The sequence below is a fragment of the Orcinus orca genome, chromosome 5 (genome assembly GCF_937001465.1).
Source record: "Orcinus orca chromosome 5, mOrcOrc1.1, whole genome shotgun sequence".
In the NCBI taxonomy this organism is placed as follows: domain Eukaryota; kingdom Metazoa; phylum Chordata; class Mammalia; order Artiodactyla; family Delphinidae; genus Orcinus; species Orcinus orca.
In genome coordinates, this window is record NC_064563.1 from 68,423,011 (window position 1) to 68,433,203 (window position 10,193).

At 47.5% G+C, this 10,193-nt stretch overlaps 1 pseudogene; it reads right to left on the minus strand.

The window, feature by feature from the left end:
- Nucleotides 1–268: 268 nt before the first annotated feature.
- On the minus strand, nucleotides 269–8,640 carry LOC101270650 (mitochondrial assembly of ribosomal large subunit protein 1-like; annotated as a pseudogene).
- Between the last annotated feature and the right edge of the window lie 1,553 nt (nucleotides 8,641–10,193).

Here is a 10,193-nt window from a genome sequence, read left to right on the forward strand (position 1 = left end):
ATGGCCGCTGAGCCTGCGCGTCCGGAGCCTGTGCTCTGCAACGGGAGAAGCCACAACAGTGAGAGGCCCGCGTACCGCATTAAAAAAAAAAAAAAGCAGAGAGTGCACGTACAAAGGTAAATGGAAGTACCATCTGAACGTAAGCTCTTTAAGGACAGAATTTTCGACTTCTTTTTTAGTCACTGCTCTATCCGCAATACCTAGAACAGGCACTCAATGAGGATTTCTTTTCTTTTCTTTTTTTTTGACCAGAGCAGTTCATGTCATTTTATTCCCATTTAAACTCCACAGGAGCCAGAGGTGAAGTGTCATCTTCTATTCCAAGGATGAAGTCTTCAGGTAAGGTCTCAGGTGCTATCTGAGCTAACTGGTCATCATAAGAATGTAGGGTCCATAATTTCTCTAATTCATAGGTTTCCCTGGTTTCCGGAAGCATCGAATGAATCACCATGCTGCCAAAGTCCACACAGAGCCAGCCAGCAGCGTCCTTCCCTTCGGTGTTAACATGAGGCTCACTTTTACATTTCAGGTGTTTGTACATTTTCACAATGTAGTAGGCCATGGCATGTATGTGTCCAGTGGAAGTTCCACTACCAATTACAAAGTTATCTGTATATTTCATTTCTGGAGGCACCTCAAGGACACAAATGTCTCTTGCCTCAGAAGTGAAACCAGCATATTGATGTCAAACTTGGGACCAGTACGATCTCCGGTGCCTGACTCGGGCGCCCCTCGCCGGCGGTCCCCTCCGCCCGCCCCTCCGGGCCGCAGGTCGCGCGCTCGGTCGGGGGCCAGGCAGACCCTGCGGAGCGCTGGTCCCACCGGAAGCCGCCCAGCCGAAGGTGGCGCCCCGCGGCCGCCGTGGGCCACGCTCCCGGGGAAAAGGCCTCAATGGGTATTTCTTAATTGAATAAATAGAACAGAATGAAAAGCATATCCCTGAAGAGAGAGATGAGAATAGGGCATTGGTGGCTGCCCGCTGGTGGGGAGGGTGGGGTGTCAGGGTAGAGGAGGGCTGAGAGGAGACGGAACCCCATTCTGTACTGTGTGCAGCTTTTGTACACGTGCACCACCTTAAAAAGTTAAAAAAAAAGGGGGGAGGGGTAAGAAAAGGAAAGCAGGACACCGAGGGCCTAAAAACAAGTTGGAAAAAATGTGAAATCTGGTCGAGCATCTCTTACTGATACCATCCTCCATTATAGCAGAGGAGAAAAGCTAACTAGAGAGTTAGCAGGCCCTTCCCCTTCACAGGGCAGCCCTGAGGGGCTAATCTGCTCTGGCTGTAAATATGGCAGCCTTGAGGGTTTCCTTACATAAGCAAATAAGACTCCCGTAAATAGCACAGCCTAGTCCTTTGAACACTGAAGCAACAGGCCTTCCTTCTGACAGCCAGCCCTTGACATCTTGTCAACCTCATGAGAAGTCATTTCTGCCTGTTCTCCACTAAGCTGGTTTCACTGACACCTTGGAAATGGTAGGCACTCTTGGATAAGGAAAGTCTCTATGTGTTTAATTTGGGCCAATTCCTGTTAAAACCAACATTCTTCTATTTCTAGCAATATTCCCAAATGCCTGATTTCAGTGCTCCCTTCAAAAGGTGGGCAGCACATGAAACACAGAGAATTAATATTCTTTATCTTTGACAGAGAATTTACTAGTTAATATTTTGACAGAGAAGTATAAATTTACATGAAATATCTCATTTAAATCTCATAACAGCTTTATGCAGGAGATGGGATCATCCTATTTTATAGGAACTGGGGCTTAAAGAAGCAGGTGGGAAGCAAGGATTCCAACCAGGCTGGTCTCTAAAACGCATGCTTTTCCTCTCCACTGCCTCCCAGCATTTGTGTGTTACCTGCAATTTACAAAGCAACTCACATACACTATCCCATTTAATCCTCACAACCCTGAAATCTAAGAATTATTTTAAATTTCCATTTGCTATGGACTGAACATTTGTGTGCCCCCTGCAAATTCATATATTGATGCTTAATCCCCAGTGTGGTGGCATTCGGAGGTGGGGCCTTTAGGACATAATTAGGTTATGAAGATTCAATATCAAAAAAACAAACAACCCAATCAAAAAATGGGCAGAAGACCTAAATAGACATTTCTCCAAAGAAGGCATACAGATGGCCAACATGAAAAGATACTCAACATCACTAATTATTAGAGAAATGCAAATCAAAATGACAATGAGGTATCACCTCACACCGGTCAGAATGGCCGTCATCAAAAAACCTACAAATAACAGATGCTAGAGAGGGTGAGGAGAAAAGGGAACCCTCTTACACTGTTGGTGGGAATGTAAACTGGTGCAGCCACTATAGAAAATAATATGGAGGTTCCTTAAAAAACTAAAAATAGAACTACCATATGATCCAGCAATCCCACTCTTGGGTTTATATCTGGAAAAGACAGAAACTCTAATTTGAAAAGATACATGCACCCCAATGTTCATAGTAGCACTATTTACAATAGCCAAGACACGGAAGCAACTTAGATGTCCATCAACAGAATGGATAAAGAAGATGTGGTACATATATACAATGGAATATTACTCTGGCATAAAAAGGAATGAAATATTGCCATTTGCAGCAACATGGATGAACCTAGAGAATACTATACTTAGTGAAGTAAGTTGATATATTATATGATATCACTTATATGTGGAGTCTAAAAAGTAATACAAATGAATCTATACACAAAACAGGAACAGACTGACAGACATAGAAAACAAACTTATGGTTACCAAAGGGAAAAGAAAGCGGGGAGAGATAAATTAGGAGTATGGGATTAACAGATACAAACTACTATCCATAATGTAGAGAAGCAATAAGGATTTACTGTATAGCACAGGGAACTATATTCAATATCTTGTAATAACCTATAATGGAAAATAATCTGAAAATATATATATAACTGAAAAAAAGAAAAAGTTTCACATCAGTGTGTCTCCAAAGACACCACGCTCTTTTTCCAAGAGTTATACAAAGTCTTGTTAAAACCTAGAAACGTTTAATTACCTATGGCATATACAAATTACTCAGATTTCAATTGGGTCAAGGCTTAAGATATTATTAAAATTATCTGTCAGGGGACTTCCCTAGTGGTCCAGTGGGTAAGACTCTGTGCTCCCAATGCAGAGGGCCCAGGTTCAATCCCTGGTCAGGGAACTAGATCCCGCACGCCGCAACTAAGAGTTTACATGCGGCAGCTAAGAAGCCCGCGTGCCGCAATGAAGATCCCGTGTGCCGCAACTAAGATCCAGTGCAGCCAAAATAAATATAAATAAATACATAGATAAATAAATAAATATAAAATAAAATTATCTGTCAGGATAAACTATAAAACAGAAAATTAGGTTGTGAGGGCAGAGCCCTCAGGAACAGGAACAGAGACTTCCTTTCTGCTCTCTGCCTGTGAGGACACAAAAAGATGGCCGTCTGTATCCCAGGAAGCAGGCTCTCACCAGAAACCAAATCTGCCCATGCCTTGACCTTGGACTTCCCAGCCTCCAGAACTGTAAGAAATAAATATTTGCTGTTTAGGCTACCCAGTCTAAGGCAATTTGTTACAGCAGCCCAAACTGACTAAGGCATCATTTTACAGAGGGGAAAACTGCAGCTCAGAGAGGGGCACATAGGGGCAGCATGGTATAAGACAGAGAGTGCTGGTCTGGGGAGAAAGACCTGGATCCTACTCCTGGCTGTGCCCCTGATGAACTTGGTGACCTTGGGCAAGGCATGCCTGCTCTCTGGACCACAGTTTCCTCTTCTGCAAGGCAGTGTAATGGACTAGATGCTCTAGCATCCCCAGCAGCTCAGATAGTCTTTGATCTTAGGAAACCTCTTGGTGCTCCTTGCAATGAGGTTAGAACTTTAGTTGTGAAGGGGGAGCCAATGAAACTGACATACACAACTGGCCCTGGTGGGATATTGGCATTTATTCCTATGCTGCAGTTCACACTTCTAAGTTTCTACAGTTGCAATGTCTTAATCATAATGACACTGTTTCTAGAATGCCATTAATATTCCCATCAGAAATGGAAATGTCAAATTGCTAATCACACCCCGGGGGCTTTTCTTCTCATACTATCATCGCTTTATATGATATTTAAAATCATATTTAAGTTTATTAAAATATCAACCATTTTTCGTTTAGAAACACGAAAGTCTACGCCAGTGTTTATACAACGGCAGGAAAAAAAAAACTCTGTCCACCAGAAAAAGCCAGCCCACAACTCCACAGAGCTGATGAAAACATTTGAAGAACCCAGCTCTGCCTGACTGGGGCTTCCCTTTGCGAGAGGGCATTGCCAGCAGCAGTGACAGGTTAGTGCTGAGTTAAAGTAGCAGCTGGCATCAGCACAGGTGGAGGTTCATGACCCCTGTCTGTGGCTCAAAACTGGAAGTTATGGTATCTTGCCTGGTAAGAAAGTGGGTGGAGCAGAAAGAGAGTGGGCAGCCCAGGTTTGAATCTGCGCTCTGTCGCTCGTGTCTCTGTGATACTGGGCCAGTTACTTCATCCCTCTGAGCTTTAGCTTCCTGACCTATAACTTCTCATTTAGCATTTCTGGCTCAGGAGTGCTGCAGTGATGGAACGGGCTTAGTAGGTGCACAATAAACGTCCATGTAACCACAAACATCTGCGCTGGACAAGACACAGCCTTTGACCTCAAGGAGTTCACGGTCTAAAGAGCAAGAGAAACGTGGAGAGGCAATGACGACTGAGGATACTGAGGACTGGGGTAGTGGCAAGGATGGAGAGTTGCGGGAGCTCGGAAGAGAGTGTCTAGCCTTATGGGAAGAGGCGATGTGGTCAGAGGAGACCCTCTCCTCCCCCCAACTTCCCCCCAGGGGACATCTGAGCTGATAGCAAAGATGAGGAGGAGACTCACAGGGGGGAAGAAGGTAGGAGGATTACTCCTGGCAGGAAACAGCCTGCTGCCTTTGAAGAATTATCAGCGATTTGCAGGGGATTAGAGTTGAGGGTGAGGGAGTTGGGGAAGCAGAAGGAGCTGAGGCCTGTGAGCCCCTCTGTGAGCCTGGGGCCTCCCCATGCCCCCTTCTCTACCTGCGTGTGGGCACCCCCCTTGGCTGCATGGCTCCATGCACATGCTGCACAACTGCACCCCGAGGCCCGAGGCACAGCGCGCTGCCTCAGCAGGGACGTGTGTCATGGTCTGGGAAATCTGGATTTTGTTCAGAACACTCCGAACCTGAGAAATGAACTAGAAGGGTTTAAATCAAGGAAGTGACACAATCACAGCTGTGGTTTAGAAAGAACACTCTGAACACAGGAAGGCTTCTGGATTGCTGAGGAGAGAGAGAAGGCTGGAGGCCTGGGGGAGGATACCCTGAGGACACAAGCAGAGGCACGGGGGGCGGGGGGTGCTGGCAGAAAGGGAGGCTTCAAGGAATCCACAGAAGGTAAACTGGACAGGATTTTGTGACCGCGTGGAGATGGGAGGAGGTGAGGACACGACGGTGGCTGGGGCCTGTGGATCTGCAGACATAGATGTGGGAGTCATTTATGTGGAGAGAGAGGGGAAGGTGAAGCCGTCGGAGAGTCAAGAGGGAAGAGGATCCAGAACAAAATGTCAGGGGCCCCTGAGGGAGAGACAGGAAGAAACGTGCAGGGAGCGGGGAGGAGGCCGAGCAAACCCGGCCCTGTGGTGTTTCTTTTCCCCACTGAGTAGGAGGTGGAGGTATCTGCAGAGGCTGGGGCGTGTGGTAGGGCTCAGGATGGCAAGGAGGAAACAGCTACTGTGAGGGGGTTGGAGAGGCAGCGGATGGGGGACGCCGGGGAGGACTGCCAAGCACGGGTTGTTTTCTCCTGGCCCGACAGCTGCCGTCAGTCAGGGGACCAGATGGAACAATGAGGTAAGATCCTCCCAGCACACAAGCTACACTCTGGGGGCAGAGCAGGTGCTTTTAGACACAGAATTTATTCGTCTGAACCGCTAGAGGGCCACCGGTGCCATTTGCTTGCGGGAGTGTGGGAAGAGGCTCCCAGCCGGCCTCCCCAGCTACCAGCAGGAGCAGGCCTGGAGTGAGAGTGCAAACGGAGGCCCATATACCCCCTACACCAGATGGCTAAACATGTAGAAACTCAGCGAAGCTGTCCCCTCAACGGGCCTGCTTTCCTAGCTGGGCCTCGCAGCCTATTCCCAAGCACCACTCTTGCATCCCAGAGGCTAAAGGAGGTGAGCTCTTCCCTGGGTCAGCCCGGCCACCTGTGAGCCTGTGAGCCAGGATGGGGTAGAAGCTGGACCTGGGCCCAGGACTCCCAACTGGTGACTAGACCCTCGGGACTGAAACGGATGGACACAATCAAGGTCTCCCAGGAAGCTGAGGCAAGCAGATTCCCCTCCCTGCGTGTCATTTTGCCGACTCAGGATTTCCAGGCAATTCTAAGCACCTCCCCAAACTACATCACCCGCGTAGAGAGAAGGGAAAGCGCATAGTTATCTTGTGGAAACGACTCTGGCTATGTACCTACTCTGGGTGATTTGAAGTGACTGTCAACAAAGCAGGGCTTCTGGAAGCAACCCAATTTCCTTCAACTGGTAAACGGTAAAACAAAATGTGGTACATCCATACAACAGAACACCACTCAGTAATTAAAAGAAGAAAACTACTATATGCAATAACTTAGATGTATCTCAAAAGCATTTTATGTTAAGTAGAATAAGCCAGGCACAGAAGGGTGCATACTGCACGGTTCCACCTTTATGACATTCTAGAAAAGAGGAGCTATGGGGAGAGAAGACAGATCAGGGGTTGCCGGAGCAGGAAGGGCAGAGGGGATTAGCTGCAGTGGGACCTAAGGGGATTTGACTGGGTGATGAAAGTATTCTACATCTTGATTGTGTTGGTGGTTTCACAGCTGCATACATCTGTCAAAACTCATCAAACCAAATACTTTTAAAAAGGGTGAATTTAATGAAGCTAACCCCCAAATAAGTAAATTAATCCGACCCGCTTTCTCTGGTTTCCCAGGACAGAGGCTGTGGTTTTCTCCCTCTTCCTTGGTCTAGGGGGTCCATTTCAGCCCAAGTGACCCTCTCCTGTAATTCCTCTTCATTCAATTGGTTATCAAACCAGAGGAAGACAGATGGACAGAGACAGAGACAGCGGGAGACAGATTTAGACAGAAAGACAGAAAACATTCTATATTTTGGAGTTTGTGATATGTAGAGTCCTCCTAAGCACGGGCCCCGAGGCAGGGAAAGGGTCCTCTTTCCAGGGTGTAAGAATAGCACGAGACTGTCATGGCTGAGAGCATCTCCTTTGATAACTTTGGGTACCTCAACTTCTACCACCCAATAGATTCTCACTTTCACAAATTCTTTGATAGTAAGCGTTCTGTGAGCATTGAATTTTTGCTGAAATTTTAAATGTGAATTTTTTAAAGACTCCCATAGGTAGTCACTTTAAAGTTGATATTCTTCCTGATTTATTTGTTTTGCACATTTGAAACTTTTCATGAATTGGATTTGCTTAAAAGGGAGTATACCTGAAGGAGAAGCCATCACACCTCCGTTTTGCTCGACAGACCTGCCAGATGTGTCGTTCTTTTGTGGCAGGGCCCAGCTAGAAACCAGAAAGATGGAGGGCAGAAAGGAAGAAGATAACACGAAACAATGGATAAACAGAAAGCGCTTCTATTTGTCTTTCTGATGCACACTCACAGGCACTCGCACATTCCCCCCCAGCCCAGCACTCCCATGCTCACTTGGATTTCACTAACATTCCATGAAATCACAGGAGCCACCTACTCTGAAAGTATGCGTTCTACGTGTGATAAAAATGAGAGAAAGGACTTTTTCAAAATTGTCATATCATGGGAGAGGCTTTTGGCATGAACCTGTCATACCAAAGGGCTGCTGTTGACTATGGGAGCCCAAGAAGTCTGTAAATGATCCCCACAGTCCTTCAGGGACTCAGTTTATTCACATGTAAAATGGGAATAACAATAACTGTCTTCTTTTTCTCACATAACCCGTGGTTAGGGGCACGTGTGGAATTGCACGTGAAACAGCCCTGTAAACTCTGGACTAGCACCTGCCTACACAGCGCCTATAGCAGCTGCTGCTGAACCGCTGTGTGACACAGCCAGCGTGGTGTGAAAAGCGACTCCCTCCCCGCTGCAAGGACCCCTGGCCTTTAGAGGAGGCCCCCGGAGCTTGTTAGTGGTCGAGATACTTTCGTTTCTAGTTTATAACCGACCTGCGGGAAGCCCCCTTCGCCTCCCCCGCTCACCGGAACACAATCTAAAGATTTCTCTCGCTGTCCTGAGCGCTGGATCCTGCAGGACCCGCCAAGCCAGGGTCATCGGCTTCCCGTGAGCTCGGCATAGCGTGCGGGTGTGCTGAGAAGCGCCGAGGTCAGCACCCCAGCCGGGACCCCCTTGTCCGGCCCCAGTCAGCGCGCCGGCTAATGCGGCCTATTCTGGAAGGTGGGGCGGGAACAATGGGAACAAATCTGTGCCCACAGCGCTCCCAGGGGACAAAGTGCTGGCAGCCTTTCCCTCGGAGCTCATCAATTCCGGAACCACTCAACCAGGGTGCTGAGCCCCGGCGGCTGCTGACTCACAAAGGGCCACGTGGGCGCCGGGGAAACAGGAACCCATTTCGCGCAAGTGAAAGGAAATGCGATCCTTTAGCGGAGATAAGAGAAGACCGAGGGGGCAGCACAAGGCCTGGCAGAAATGAAGGGAGAGAGATCACGTTCCCCTTTCTGTGCAAATAGCTGCTCCTCTCCCCCTCCGAGGCACGGAGCTCTCTGCTCTCCTGCGGCCCCGTCCCCACCTCGCTCCACCGCGCCCTCCTCCCCTCCACCTGCTCCCCAGACACCATCTCATAGCCACTCACAGACTCGTAAGTCACTGGTCATGAAAGTGGGGAGGGGCTGAAGAGACCACCAGCCCACTGTTCCCAACCTTTTCAGCATCAGTGGCTCCTCTTAAGCCTCCTCCTGCAGGGATTCCATATTTGGAGAGATTTTAGAATAGCTGCCTTCATTGAGTACCTGCTCCTTTGGGTCGTTCCCTGGACAAAGAATTTCCCCCTTACTATCTCATCTAGTGCCAGCAAAACTACTGGGAAGTGGGTGTAATTATCTCTATCTTACATATGAGGAGGCTAAGACTAAGAGAGAGGTGTGTTTGCCTGAAATCCTACAGCTACAAAGTAACAGAGTTAGAATTGAACCAAGGTCTGTGTGGCTTCAAGTCCCCACAGGCTTCCAGCATTTGAGAAGAGATAGCTCATGCTCCCAGCAATTGCACTGCTAGGTATGTACTCAAGAGAAATGAAGCTATGTGTCCACATAATAACTTGCACACCAACGTTTATAGCAATACTGTTCAAATGTTCATCAACTGGTGAATGGATAAACAAAATGTGGAATATTCACACGATGGAATATTATTCGGCCATGAAAAGGAATGAAGCATGGGTACGTGCTACAACATGGCTGAATCTTGAGAACATTTGGCTAAGTGAAAGAAGCCAGTCACAAAAGACCTCATATTATATGATATCTTTTACGTAAAATGTCCAGAATAGGCAAAAACATAGATACAGAAAGTAGACTGGGGATCACTCAGGGCTGAGGGACAATAGCAGTGATCCCTAAAGGATGCAGGGTTTCCTTCTGAGGTGACAAAAATGCTCTGAAGCTGACTGTGGAGGTGGTTGCACATATCTGTGAATATACTAAAAACCATTGAGCTGTACATTTTAAACCGGTGAATTGTATGGTATGTGGATTATATCTCAATAAAGCTATTTAAAAAGAAATAGCTCATGTTATGACTGACAAGGTATCCTGACTCTGTGTCGTGAAGGTTGAGAAGCAGAAGCTGCATGGTACAGTGGAAAGAACCAGAACTTTGGAACCAGCGACCTTGGACAAGTTGTTCAGCCTCTCTGAGCCCGAGTTCCTTGTCTGTAAACTGGGGTTAGTAAGCCCATCTCACCCCATTGTTACAGTGTAAGGGAAGGCCCCCAGCCCCTCCAGGTATAGAGTTCCCTGATTTTGAAGTTTGAGGCTTGAGTGAAGAGGCAGAGGTGGGAGGTGCCTGCGGGCAGAGTGGTTTCCCCTGCATAGAAGGGATCCTTCTCTCCAGATGTACCAAAGGCTAATCAGGCAAAGGGCTGAAAAGAAAGCTTGGTGATTCAC